We start from the raw sequence: 13,708 nt of genomic DNA on the forward strand, positions 1-13,708 counted from the left end.
GAGGGGGGAGGATCAGCAGGTATAGGACAGACTTCTGATACTGGTGTGCACTGGAGCAGCAGGTCGGGGGTGGGGCCTGGGGTCCAGCATTTCTAGCAAGGTCCCAGCCACTGAGCAGGAAGGATACAGAGCCCTCCACACCTGGGACAGCCCTCTGGGGTGGCTGTGGGGATCAGGGTTAAGAGATGTTCCATTAGCACATGTTCTTTAAAAGAAAGCCTGACCAAACAAGTTCAGGAATCATGGATTTCAAGAAGTTTATTTCCCACAGGCCTTCTCAGAGCCTTTACTATGCTAATATGCACTGTGACAACGCCTGCACCTTCTCCCAAGAGGGGTTAGTGCTCAGTGTCACCCAACTAGGTCTGGACCTTGGAATGCTTTCGCCCCAGGACATCTTGGTGGACTGGGTTAGAAGGAACACACCCAGTGAGAGTTGGAGATGTGGGGCCTCCGTCTCTGATCCTCCATGACCAGGCCCCTAGTTCTTTGGCCACAGCCCTGTCACTGAAACGGATCCTACTGTGGTTTCACCGGCATTTCCTGGAGAGTGGTGAGGGTAGGTAGGCATCTAATGATACACTTGTTGGTGATTTGGGATTCCACTCTTCAATGGCCTGTCCCCACCTTTTGCCCATTTTTCTACAAGATTCAAATATATCAGTTTTTGTTTGTATCCTGCGCTCGTTCCATGTTTATAAAAATCCATCCACACTTCGAGGTAACAAAAACATTCTAATATTTTCTTCTAAAAAATGTCCAAGGAATGCTTTTCACATTTACATTTGCATTTGTGTAGGATGAAAGGTAGGGCTGATCCACTTTCTTTGTATCGCACTTAAAGGACACGAAAAACAAACAAACAATGAACGGTTTTCTTCTGCAAGGAGTTTGGCAAAAGTTGAGCAGGGACTGTGAGCTCACGTTACCTTGTGGTCTTGAGTTCCTAAGTGAATGCCCTTTCTGATCTTTTCCAACCAGGAAAATAATTTCTCCCAGCAGCCTCTTTCTCCCAGCAGCCTCTTTTCTTCTTTCAGCTCTCTGCCTGCCGTGGATGCGCTGAACACCTGAGCGCGTTAAAAAAAGACGGCAGGGTCTCTCCTGTCCCCCCCTCCCCCCAGTACGTGCATTTAAAACGTAGTCCAGCCAATCAGTCACAGTTAAAACCTGTATTGTAAATCTGGGCCTGACTGCGGAGACGGTGCCAGGCATAGCCGGGCTCAAAGGCTGTTTGTTGACTGGGAGAATGGATAATGCTGCCTGTTTGTTCCTGCTACTTCTGCCAGTGACCAGCTGTGGGGCCTCGACCAAGTCATTTAATATCTGCACCTCTGCCACTCCGCACAGCCTGCCCTGTGGATGGTGGAAACCTTCTAGTCAGAGGTACTATTGTTCCTATATACCCTGCAGGCCTGGCCAATATGGGTGGGGAGCAAGGACTCGCCCACACAAGGCCATGACTGTGTGAACTTGACCACCCCTTCCTTCACCGTGTACAGTGAGCTCTGGGGTCAGGCAGTACCAAGTGTACACATGAGGGTGCTGTGAGATTTGTCTTACCTGGTTAAGACTTCAGTCTCTGAAGCCAGGAACCTACTTCTAGCTGGGAGCCTTTGGGCCAGGGACTTAACTTCTTTGGGCCTCAGTTCCCTCATCTGCAAAATGGGTCCGCACAGGCAAACCACTTAGATCTGTGCCAAGCACATAGTAAGTGCTCAGTGAAGGTCAGCTATTATTCTGTTATTACCTCCAAAAGGAAGTTTAGGAAGAGGGGTTCAGGCAGTGGAAATTTCTATTCCGAGTCCCCTGAAAGGTGCCTTCCTTTTCTTAAGGCTGGGAGTTTTAAAATATGAAAGAGCTCCCAGATACCTGCTCCCTTGGGCGCTGTCCCAGGTTTCAGATTCTTATCTTCAGCTCTGGGTCAGGGAGGAGGAAGGCATTGGAAGGATCACAGGCTGGCAGCCAGTGAGCTGCATGGGGCCCCTGGATGTGCTGGGCTTGGCTCTTAGTCTGAGTTATAAATTTAAAATGGAAAAGATTTCACGTTTTTAAAAATAAAAACTATTTTCAGCTTGTCTTGAAAGACCTGGCTGGGTTGGGACTTCATTTCTACACAGTATCAGCTCATTGCTCTTTCAAATGCACCTTCTCAGGGCTCACCCTCACTTGGCTCCTTTGCTGTAGATATCTGGGTGTGGCACCCCCTGGCAGGACAAGCAAGATACACCACCTCCGAGCAGCTGTGCTGTTTGTGGGGCCAGGGTGAGACTTGGGGGTGGGCTGCTCCTAGCAGTGAAGCTGAACCAGAGGTGTGGGTTCTTGGGCAGCTGGAACAGGCCATCGGGAGGAAGAGCAAATGGCTAAGCAGCTATGAAGAAGGCAGGGGGGTGCAGCCCATGGCTAGGGGATGCCGGCCCCCCCCCTCTTGCCCCTTCCCTGCAGCCATCACCCTCTCTGCCCATGACCTCAGCAACCCAAGCAAGTCCTGCGTGGGGATATTCTTCAGATGGACACCAGCCAGCTCTCAGGGCCACTCTGAGTCCTCCTGGGGACTTCTCTGGCTTACCCTCCCCACCCTGTCCCATTCATCCTCCTGAAACACCAGGCAGACCACTGCCCCAGACAGAAACCTCGTTACGGGCCCCCTCCCCGAGCCATTAGATAGGTCCAGGGGAGCCTCACCGGCCTGCCAGGAACGCAGCAGCCCCTTCTCCCAACTGCCAGGGGACGGCTGGCGCCCAGCAAGCGCTTTATAAACTTATGACGATGCGGTTACGCGTGTAAAACACTCAGAAACGCTCGACCCACGCTGGTCCCTCTCCTGCGCATTCCAGCCCCTTGTTTCCCCACTTCTCCGTCCCACCTCGACGTTTCCGTCTCCGGCATCCTCTTAGGAGGACGCGACACGGCCCCTCTCCCCGTTCGCAGTTCTCGGTAGCTCCCTGCCGTCCGCCCAACAGGCTGCGCTCCCCTCTCCAGGGGGCCCGCGCTTCCCGCCGCGCCGGGCGCGCGTCACCCTCCCGTCCGGGTCCGACGGAGCCTCCTGTTCAGCGCCCCTCTGCGCCTTCGCCTTGGGTCCCCCCTGGGGTGCCACCCCCACCTCCGCGCCGCCCAGGGCTTCCGGCCACCCCACCCCACCCCACCCCACCGGCCCCCGCCCTGTACCTTCTCCGTGACCCTTCCCATCTGCAGCGTCGGCGGCGGTTTCCCGGGGCACCGCCGTCCACCGAGGGCCCCTGGGGTCTTTGCAAGTTTGGGGCGCCCCGGTGCCAGCACCCGGAGCAGCTGGCTAAGCGGGGCGCGCAGGGCTGGCCCTCGCCCGGGAGGGGTCCTCGGAAGGAGCGGGGGCGGGGTGGGGGGGGCCGTGGACGCGGGAAAGGGGGCGGCTTTGCCGCGGCGGCGCGGGGCTGGCACCTCGCGCCCCACCCAGTTCACGGGGGTAAACTGAGGCCGGCACGGGGCGGCCGTGAGCGGGGTCGCTGGGGGAGCGGCGCGCCCGGGTCGGGGCCTTTGCCCTCGGAGGGCGCGCGCGCGGGTGCGGGCGCCGGGAAGCGAAGGGAAAGAAAAGGGAAAGGAAGGGAAGGGAAGGGAAGGGGCGGAGCGGGCGGCGGGGGCGGGGGTCCGGGCGGGGCCGGCACAGGTGCTCCGCGAGCAGGGGCGCGGGAGAGGCGGCGGGCGCCGCGCGGGGCTTTATAAGCGGGCCGGGCCGCGGCGCTGTGCGCGGCTCCTGCGGCCCCGTGCGCACGTGTCTGCGCGTCCCTCGCCGCGCCGCCCGGCCCCGCGCGACCGCCGGCCCCATGGCCTTCCCGCCGGTAAGAGGAGCCGCGCCGTCCGCCGGGCGGGGCCGGGCGGGGCGGGGCCGCGGTCCTGGCCGCCGCCGCTAACGGTCCGCGCGCAGCCTCGCCGGGCCCGCGGGCCCCTCCCCCGCCCGGTGCGCTCGGGGGCGCGGGCGGGGAGCGGGGAGCGGGTCGCGTTCCCGCGGGAGTGGGGCCGGGTGGAGGGGTGCGCGGCGGCGGGGGGGGGCGGGGGGACGGGGGGGCAGGGCGTCCGCCGCGTGACTCAGGGCCTTTGGGTTTAAAGGCGCCGCGCCCGCTGGGGGTGGCCAGTGGCGCCTCCGAGCTGCGCTGCAGGCTCCCGGGGGTGCCCCCGTGGGTCTGTCCAGACGGGAGCCGGGCGCACGAAAGTAGGCGAAGGCCCCGCCGCCCGGGACGCTGCTTTCTCCCGCAGCCGTCGTGCGTGAGGCCCGAAACCGTGGGCGCCGGAAATCCCGCGCTTCGCAGCGCCCCCACCCCCTGCGCCCAGCGCGAGTCTGGTTCGTACCCAGCAGGGGGCGGGGCGGGCGGCCCGGGGAGGGGAGGGGAGGGGGGGAGGGGGGAGGGGAGGGGCGGGACTGCTGGCGGCCGGCACCCCGCGGACGCCACGACGGCAGCAGCAGCCGCCGCGGCGCGGCCCCTTTAAGGCGGAGGGATCGCCCCGCGTGCTGCGCGCGCTGCCCGAGCCCGGGAGGTCACGTGGCTTCACACGTTCGATCGGCCCGGAGCCCGGGCGCCCAGGTGGGTCTCGCGCCGGCGGGGGTGGCGGCCGAGCACGTGCGACGTGGCTTCGCGCTGTGGAACCTGCGGCCCCGAGGTGCGCCCCGGGGACCCGGGGGCCGGGGAGGGGGCGCCGGCGGGGCGGGGGCGAGGCGCGCACGTGGCCGCGGCCCCCTCACGCTCTCCTCAGCCCCGGGCCCGGCCGCAGGCCCCAGTCCGGGTGCGGGAGGCGGGCGGTGCGGTCGCGGCTGGGGCCTCAGGCTCGGCCCACGGACACGCGCCCCGCGTGGGGGGAGCCCACCGGGCCGCCCCTGGTGTGGAGGCTGCGCGCCCCCCGCCCCCCCAGCCTGGCGTGGGGGGGGCCCCGGGACTGCGGCCTCGGGGAGGCTGCGCACGCACCTCGCGGGGCCCGGGCGGCGTCTCTCCGCACTGTACTGTGCGGGGGTGTCTCCCGGGTCAGGGCGACCCGGGCTCGGGCAAGGCCACGCGGGGCGCGGCGCTGCCCAGGGGGCCGGGGGGGGGGGCGGCGGGCTGCCTCCCCGCGGTGCCCTGTGGGGGGGGGGGCTCGTGCAGGAAGAGCCTGCGCAGCCCCCCGCGCCCCACCCCGCCGTCCGCGCTCCTGGGGGTGCCTCGTTTCTTTCCGGCAACCGTCTCCTTTGTCTCCCTGGCTACGGAGCGAGGGCCGGCGCCCTGTCCTTCCTGGCACCCGAGCCTCGCGCGTGCGTCACCTGCTGGGCCCGGCAGGGGGCGGGGCGGGCCCTCGGGAGGCCCAGGTGGCCCGCCCGCCGCAGGTGCGCCGGCTGCCAGCGTGCCCGCCGAGGGTCGCCTGCACCCTTGGGCTCAGGTCGCTTTCGAGCTCGGGGAAGGGTTCACATGGGAAGGAAATACTGCGAACGTGCAGAGCAAAACCGTGGGCGCCGTGGCGTGGCGGCGGCGGCGGTTCCTGGTCGGTGTGATTTTATCGTGGGTGGAAGTCGGTCCTGCTTCTGTCGCTCAGGGGAGCCCTGCGTTGCGGGGAGACCCTCGGGACAGGCTCCCCGCGTGCAGGCGCCCCTGCTGCGTCATTCCTCACTCCCCCGTGTCCCCCAGCGTCTTTTTGCCACAGCGATCCCCCCACTCCCGAGTGGCCCGCTTCACAGAACTAGGACTCGCACGTGAGTGTAAGTCCGGCCTCGTGCCTCCAGCCCCGCCTTGGACCGTCTCCCCGGCTGGAAGGGCAGGGCTGCCGGCCCGTGCCGTGGGCAGGACGCGGGGGCGCCGGCTGCGGGCCGGTTCTGTGGCCCCTTCACTGCGGCGCACACACCACTGTCCACGGCCGTGGAGGAAGGTGATCGAGGTGTAGTGAGGCTCCGGGCGCAATAACCAAACTTGCTAACAAGCAAAGGATCACAGCGACCTTAGCGTTTTCACGGGCTCTCGAGCTGTTTATTTTGGCTTCTGAGTCTTAGGATGGAGGTTGCAAACCCCAACCCCTGCCAGGCCCCGGGTGACTTAAAAAACGATTAGAGGGAGGGGAAGAAAGAAGAGGGGGCAGTGCCTCCGAAAGGGAGCAGCCAGCAGCTGGTGTTGCCTTGCAGAGAAGTGTGGGCCCAGAGTTGATGGGTTTTTGGGCATCTTTTGCCTAGTTAAGCTGCCAGTCTCTCTCATTTTTAATTTTTTAAGTTATTTGTTTACTTTTAAGTATGTTTTTACTGATTTCAGGGAGGGAGGGAGGGAGAAACATCAATGATGATGTTTCCACTACCTCCTGAGCGCCCCCTCCTGGGAATGAGCCCTCAACCCGAGCATGTGCTCTCATGGGGAATCCAACCTTGATCTCCTGGTTCATGGGACCATGCTCAACCAACTAAGCCACGCATGCCAGGCGATCCCTCATTTTTTAAACTGAGGGGATTAAAAAACTGTAAGCACTGTATGGACCAAAGGATTCCACCTGAGGGCTTAGTTTGGGTTGTATCTTAAAACCCCCAGTTTAAATTCACCCCCAATCCCCCCATGGTGCAGATAGATGATCACATGGGCTCAGAAACCACATCACAGCTGCTGAGTGATAAACCAGGGCATAAACGTCTGTGTTCCTGGTGCTGTAGCTCAACCCAGGACACTGTGTTCTGTGTCTCAGAGGGGTCGGGTCATTGGGGGTGCACTTTGTGTAGGAAACAGCGGCTAGTGGGTTGGTCCCAGTGGACCTTAACTGCATTGACGGGACTCTGGTGGCGGAGAAAGCAGTGTGTGGTGGTGTTGACGGCAGGAGGAATGTGCTGTGTCCGTCATTCCGTAATGAGTATGAGAGCAGTTAGCTGATTCTGAGAGAATCAGAGTTTGGGAGTAGTCAGGCTCCTCCCACCATGGGGGTGACCCTCCCAGGCCTTTGGACAAAAAAAGACTTCCTTTTTTTTTTTTTTTTTTTTTTTTTACAGAATAGTTTGAATAACTTTTTCCTTCTGAGACAGGCAAACGTTTGAAATGATATCGTCTTTTTAAGACCTGTACAAATAGAATGGGCTTATTAAATCTCACCTCTTCTCTCTGCTAAAATTCCCTTAATCCTGGCCCTTAGATTTCCAGGAAGAATTAATAAGGGTTTTAGCAGGACCCGATAAAAACCTTGTGGGATGAGCTCCCAGGGCATCGAATAGCCTTGCGCCAGGAAGGAGGGTCTGGACTTCTTCATTCTGGGCAAAATTTAGAATCCCAGCAGATTCAGATACAAACTAGATAGCTTTTTTACCTGTGGTCTGGGAAATTTTGGGAAAGGTGGAAACTTAAATGTTTCTTAAATGGTTTTAAAACTTAAACCAGCTGCTTCTCTAGCTACCTTTACAGGCCAAGCCCTTAGCTATGAGTTCAGTGTTTGGGAGTTTGGGGGTGGAGGGGAAGGGTGGCTAAAGGAGCTCTCTGCTGGTATTTTATTTTATATTAGTGTTTTAGTGTTTATGTGATATTTTAGTGTTTATATGCCAAATAATATCACATAAAATAAACACTGGTATTTTAGTGTTTATACAATAGGTAATATCTATACAAACTTTCTCATTCATTGCCTCCAGGTCCCTTAGCTAAGTGACTGTTTCTAAAATTGTTATGTGTTTCTTTAAAACACCAAATTAGTTAGTGAATTTGTAGTTCCGGCTGGAAGTCTGGGACAGGAATGCATACCAAACCTGGAGATCAATGTTTAGGCTGTTGTCTTCAGTAGCTAGTGGTGGAGGCAGTAAAAGAATTGTAGGATCAAACAGCAAATTATTTTCTCCGCTGTGGAAGAGCTGTGCTAATCCTATTCATCCTGTTCTACAAATCTGCTTTTTCCTAGCCTACCGGTATCTAAGCTGTACTGACTCTGGGGAGAACTTTCCAGAAAGCTGGGGGTGGGTGGGGGTGAGGTGTCGGAAAGGGGTTGGACCTTGAGGTTGGCGTGGAGGAGGTTACATGAAGAATTTTTGCGCCCTGGCCAGTTTGGCTCAGTGGTTAAGAGTGTTGGCCTGTGGACGGAAAGGTCCCGGGTTCGTTCCCGCCAAGGGCACGTACCTCGGTTGCAGGCGGGGCACATGCGGGAGGCAACCGTTCAATGTGTCTCTCTCACATAGATGTTTCTCTCTCTCTCCCTCTCCCTCCCATTCTCTCTGAGTTAAAACCAAGAAACACTGATGACCAGTTTTAGGATTTAAGTCTTTTGCTTGTCCCTCCCTTTTGCCCCTCACTTTGCAGCTTTGGAAATGCCTCTCGTTTTCTTTCCTGCCCTTATTGCAGCCTGTTTGGGGTTAGACCTGCTCTCGAGAGCTTGTCATCTTACGTAAGCACAGAGTCCAAATGCTGGAAGTTTTCATGTCCAATAGGACAGCCCCCCCCCCAAAAAAATAAGGCATTCCTCAATTACCAACTGGCTGAAAAGGTAGGTAATGAATGTGCTAGTTATAGGAAAATCATCCGACTTCCCATAAGAAGTCAGTCTCCAAATTTCACGCTTCAATTGACATTCTGGACATAATTTCCAGTGAGTTTTGCTGCTCGGATTGTAAAAGGCTCCTATTAGGGATTATCTTGCTTTCTTAATATATAATGTGTTTTAAATAACAGGGTTCACTAAATGGTCTTTGCTCTCAGTTGTACAGAACACTTAGGCATGGATAACCTGTGAGTACTACTTTGTTTTGTTTGTATGCCTGCATGGTTGGAGCGCCCTGTTAGGTTATAGTGAGTTAACACTGTTTTGATGTTTTAAGGCCCCATTTTGTGATCACTTTCCTTGAGGTAATTGGAGAACCCCCAGAGGGCAGGTCTGCAGATTGATTTGTGTGCTAAAATGGGTCACAGTTGCATGTAGCTGTTGATTCTGAGAGTTACTGGACTGTAGTAGTGTTAAGGTTTCTTTATTCTTGGGCAGCATAATATACCGATCCAAGTACCATCCTGACAGGCTTAGCACCTGAGGTCTCCCCTGATAAAGGTGGGGGAAGAAAGCAGGTACCTAGAAGGGCAGGTTGGGTGTTTGTGTTGTTGTTTTTTGTCTTTTTGACAGAACACTTAATCTCTTACTAAACACCTGTGCTCTCTGCATTATTGTTTTATGCTCCTGGCTCTGACACCATCTGTTTCCTGAGTTTGCCCTTTCTCCTGAGACTTCCTTTTTTTAAACTGTAATTCTGGATTTTTTTTTTTTAGCTGTAATTTTGGAACAAAAGGTGTTAGAGACCTGTCTCCCAGGTATGAGTTGGAGTAGACGCCAAGCCCAGATTACAATGTCTGGCTCTATTTTCATGGACAAGCAGAATTAGGCCTAGAATGAAAAGTGACTGTTCTATGTTCATGCAGTGAGTGGATGATAGGCCCAGACTTGGAACCCAGGTCTCTTCGTTTCCAGACTAGAGCTGTTTCTGTAATTCATGCCCCTTGACCTCTGTTATGTTGGTCTCTGATCATTTCATTTTACTTAAAATCCACACTTGGTTCATAAGACTCTGTGGCGTCCTCCCCGCTCCCTTCTGTCCGGTAGGTCGTTTCTCACAGGCTTCCGCCTCCCCCTGAATGCCGCATTCCCTGTGGTTCATCCTGCTGGCTCCCTCTTGTCCTCGCACAGAGGGCCTGTGTCTGCCTGTGGCACCTCATTTTCTCTCTGGAATCAAGTCTTAGGTGCAACTCTCTAGCTCTGATTGTTCTCCAGACCCCTGGTTCTGATTGGCCTCCTGAATATGTGTATCTGTGGAATATTAACCCAGCAAGCCTACAGGCAGAACCAGCGTCCGTAATCCGAGTCTCTCCTCCACCCAATCAGGCTACTTGTTTTTCCCCAAGTGTACTCAAGTGTCCTCCTGGGGGAAAGGACTGTGTCTGAGTGTTTTTTTATTTTTTTATTTTTTTACCACTAGAGGCCCCAGTACAGAAGGATGCTGGGCTCGTCTGCTCACCCCCACCACTCTGGGTGGGGCTTTGCCACGCTGGTCCTCCTGGTACTCCCCAGACATGTCACCCTGACTCTGGTCCTTGGGTCTTAATGGATGGTTGTATCCCCCAAGCTGAGTGGTAAGCTGTGGATGGGAGGGCCTTTTCCTACCCCCCATTCCCAGGAATGACTAGTGAGGTGTTGCTTGATTAAACTCAGGTGTTTTAAGATGACATACAAACTTCCCTGGGGTTTTGGACTTGAAGACACTGAATTTAACTGCTGCTCAGGAGGTTATGCCAGCTCCACCATCCTGCTGCTTTTCCTGCTCAGACTGCCCTGCCAGGGTTCGGGAAAGTCTCTTAATGCTAAACCTTCTGAATATTTCACAAATGGAAAAAAACCCACCCCCCAAACCAGCAGACCGTCTGGCTATATGCTGAGCGAGTACATAAGCTCCTTGATGAACTTGCCTGGGGTGAATACGTTGAAAGCGTGTTTCTGCATAGCAGCAACTTTAGTGAGCTGTGAGGGACTGGGGGCACCTGTCCCTGGTGCTTTACGTGCTGAGCATACGCGGGGCTTTGTATCTCTCTGGGAGGCACTGCACCCTCCACCTGACGCAGCTGGGGCTGAGAGGAGGTGCCTAAGCGCTAAACTCAGCGTGTGTCCTCCAAAGCCTGTGCTCTTCCTGTTTTGCAAAAACAGTGAATCACAGTTGGAAGGATTCTTCCCCTGTGGGAAAAGGGGGGTGCTTTTTTTCAGATGGTAGTCTCCCCTCTCCTTCCCTCCTTTTCCAGGATCATTATTACCAAAGGAAACCACTGTTTTGTGATGGAGTGTCAAATGTTACCTGTTGAAAAGGGGGAAATTGAGACCTGCTTTCAAAAAAAACACACCAAAAACTTGTATTAGCAGAGATCCCTCATGAACCGTTCTTTCTGGCAATGAGTAGATATAGCTAGCTTTATCTTGAGGCCCTTTTTAGCCAGAAACAATAGGAATTGTTTTACTTTTCCAGCATTGCTGGTGGTTTCTTCCTGTGGATCCATGATTCACAGTAGCCTTAAGGTTTGCTTTCTCCTGTAAGTCTTTGATCTGTCTTAAAGCCTCCTTTCCTGTCCACAGTGAAAGACCAAATAAAGGTCAAAGAAAGCTGCGAACCATCTCACTTTATGGCAGAATATGCCAAAAGTCACAGTGAAAGCAATCAGGCAATAGTAGCCTAACCAAGTGGGGGGGGGGGGAGGGGGCGGGACTTGTTTTCCTTGGGGTAAAACATGGGTGTGAACTCAGACCTTTACATCGATCAGAGTTAAGGTAGGATATAGAAAGGAATGGGTCTGTATGTATCAGGGTGTCTAGAGGTGTGCATTTTGAAAATGAAAAACTGAATTCATTTAACGAGAGTTTAAAAGGGTCGCTGTAATCCGTAATAGGCTCAGGTTTTAGGCAGTCTGATCTCCGTTATGTTCTTAGTCTTTGAATTAAGCTTTTAAAATCAGTGGACTGGCAAGATTAGACACGAAAGCACTTGGGGTCTTCAAAGGAATAATTAGTTGGCCTGGGTCTTTGGTACATTTTTTCCCTTTGTTATTTAAAAAAATTTTTTTTAATTGATTTCAGAGAGACCAAGGGAGAAGGGTTGAGAGAGAAACATTAATGAGAGAGTCATTGATCAGCTGCCTCCTGCACACCCCTTACTGGAGATTGAGCTCACAACCCAGGCATCTGCCCTGACCAGGAATCAAACCCTGACCTCCTGGTTCCTTGGTTGATGCTCAGCTGCTGAGCCACACCGGCTGGGCCAGTTTTCTCCTTTGTGATCAAATAGATTCTTTTCTTCAAGGATCCCTATTGTGGCCTCTGACCCCTTGGTGGCATCATAATGACACTGCTGATAGCCAACTTCCATTTGTTCAGCACATAATCATGTACCAGGTACTGTGCCCAGCACATCCTGTGGATTAATCCACAAAAGCCCTATGAAAGGGTGTTACTACTTTTATTCCTGTTGTACACATAAGGGAAGTTGCGGGTCTGTTCCCATTGACGTTACTGGCTTTGTTTTTTTTTGTTTTTTCCTTTCCTTCCAAATTGGTGACTCAAGGCAAACTGTTGGATACTTACCGATGTGATTATGCCATTTGGGTATAAATGGAACCCTTCATTTACTGTTCTTCTAATTTCATGGAGTCCTCTGCATCTCTGACTTGGTGTACTTGGAGGGGGGGAGTCGCTGAGATATCACTTAAGTTGAATTTGGAGGTTGTGGTGTGTGTCCCTAACAGGATTGGGAGTGGGGCAGAGTTGGCCAGGCATACTCCTGATTAGGTTTTTTTTTTCTTAATATATTTTTATTTCAGAGAGGGAGAGGTAGAAACATCAATGATGAGAGTCATCGATTGGCTTCTTCCTTCACGTCCCCCCACTGGGGATCAAGCCCACAACCCGGGCATGTGCCCTGACTGAGAATCGAACCTTGATCTTCTGGATCCTAGGTCGATGCTCAACCGATGAGGTTGGCTGGCGTGGCTCAGTGGTTGAGTGTCATGCAGGAGGCAGCCGATCAGTGACTCATCATTGTTAATGTTTCTGTCTCTCCCTTTTCCTTCCTCTCTGAAATCAATAAAAACATTAAAAATGTTATAAAATGGTTAAACCAGTAAATTTTATTTAAAAAAAAAAAAAAGGTCTGTTGGCCAGTATTTTGTAACTTACTGCAGCAGGCACTGGGTGTGGTGAGTGAGGGAGGCTGAAGAGTGACGTGTGGTACCTAGATTTCTGCCTAGGGCACCTGCTGAGTGGTGATGTCACTTACTGAGCTGGAGAGTATCCAGAGAACTGCCTTTTTGTGGGGGTTCAGTTCCTGATTATATATCGGGAGTGCTTTTCTCATTGGGTAATGTTTTACATGAGTTGTATGTACCTTTAATGACCACGTAGAATTCCACAACTTATTTAATCAGTTCCCTCTGTGTGGTGTTTGTACCACTTTTACCGCATCATCTTCTGTGATTATACTTTCAGGTTTAACAGTGACAGCTACCATGTGCCACACACCAGGCTAAGTTCTTTATACGCCTCATCAGAAGGTTGATAGGTACTCTTTCCATTTTACAAATGGAGAAACTGAGGCAGAGGTTAAGTCACTGCTAATAAATGGCCGAACCACACTTTTTAAAAAAAATCTTCACCCAAGGATATTTTTTCCATTCGTTTGCAGAGAGGGTGGAAGAGAGAGAGAGAAGGAGACACATCGATTGGTTGCCTCCAGCACTTGCCCCGACTGGGTGGAGGCCTGCAGCGGAGGTACATGCCCTTGACTGGAATCGAACCTGGGGCCCTTCAGTCTGCAGGTCAATGCTCTAACCACTGAGCAAAACCAGCCAGGCCCCAAACCACACTTTTTAAATACATGTATTGAGATACAATTTACATAACCACAAAGTTCACCTTTCAGTGTGCAACTCAATGATTTTTAGTGTGTTTACAGAGCTTTGCAGTCATAATCTGACGAGAATATTTTCTTTATTTAAAAAAAAACCCTCATACCCATCAGCCACCACCTCCTAATCTCTCCCCCCCAAGTTGAAAGCAACTAATCTACTTTAGACTTGCTTATTTATTCTGGACATTTTGTATAAATGGGCTTATATAATATGTGGTCTTTTGTGACTGGCTCTTTTCACTTAGCCTAATATTTTTGAGGTTTATCCATGTAGTAGTTTGTATCAATGCTTCATTCTTTTTTATTGGTAAGTAATATGCTATTGTATAGACATATACCGCAGGC

The sequence above is a fragment of the Miniopterus natalensis genome, chromosome 22, assembly GCF_054644295.1.
Source record: "Miniopterus natalensis isolate mMinNat1 chromosome 22, mMinNat1.hap1, whole genome shotgun sequence".
NCBI classification, from domain to species: domain Eukaryota; kingdom Metazoa; phylum Chordata; class Mammalia; order Chiroptera; family Miniopteridae; genus Miniopterus; species Miniopterus natalensis.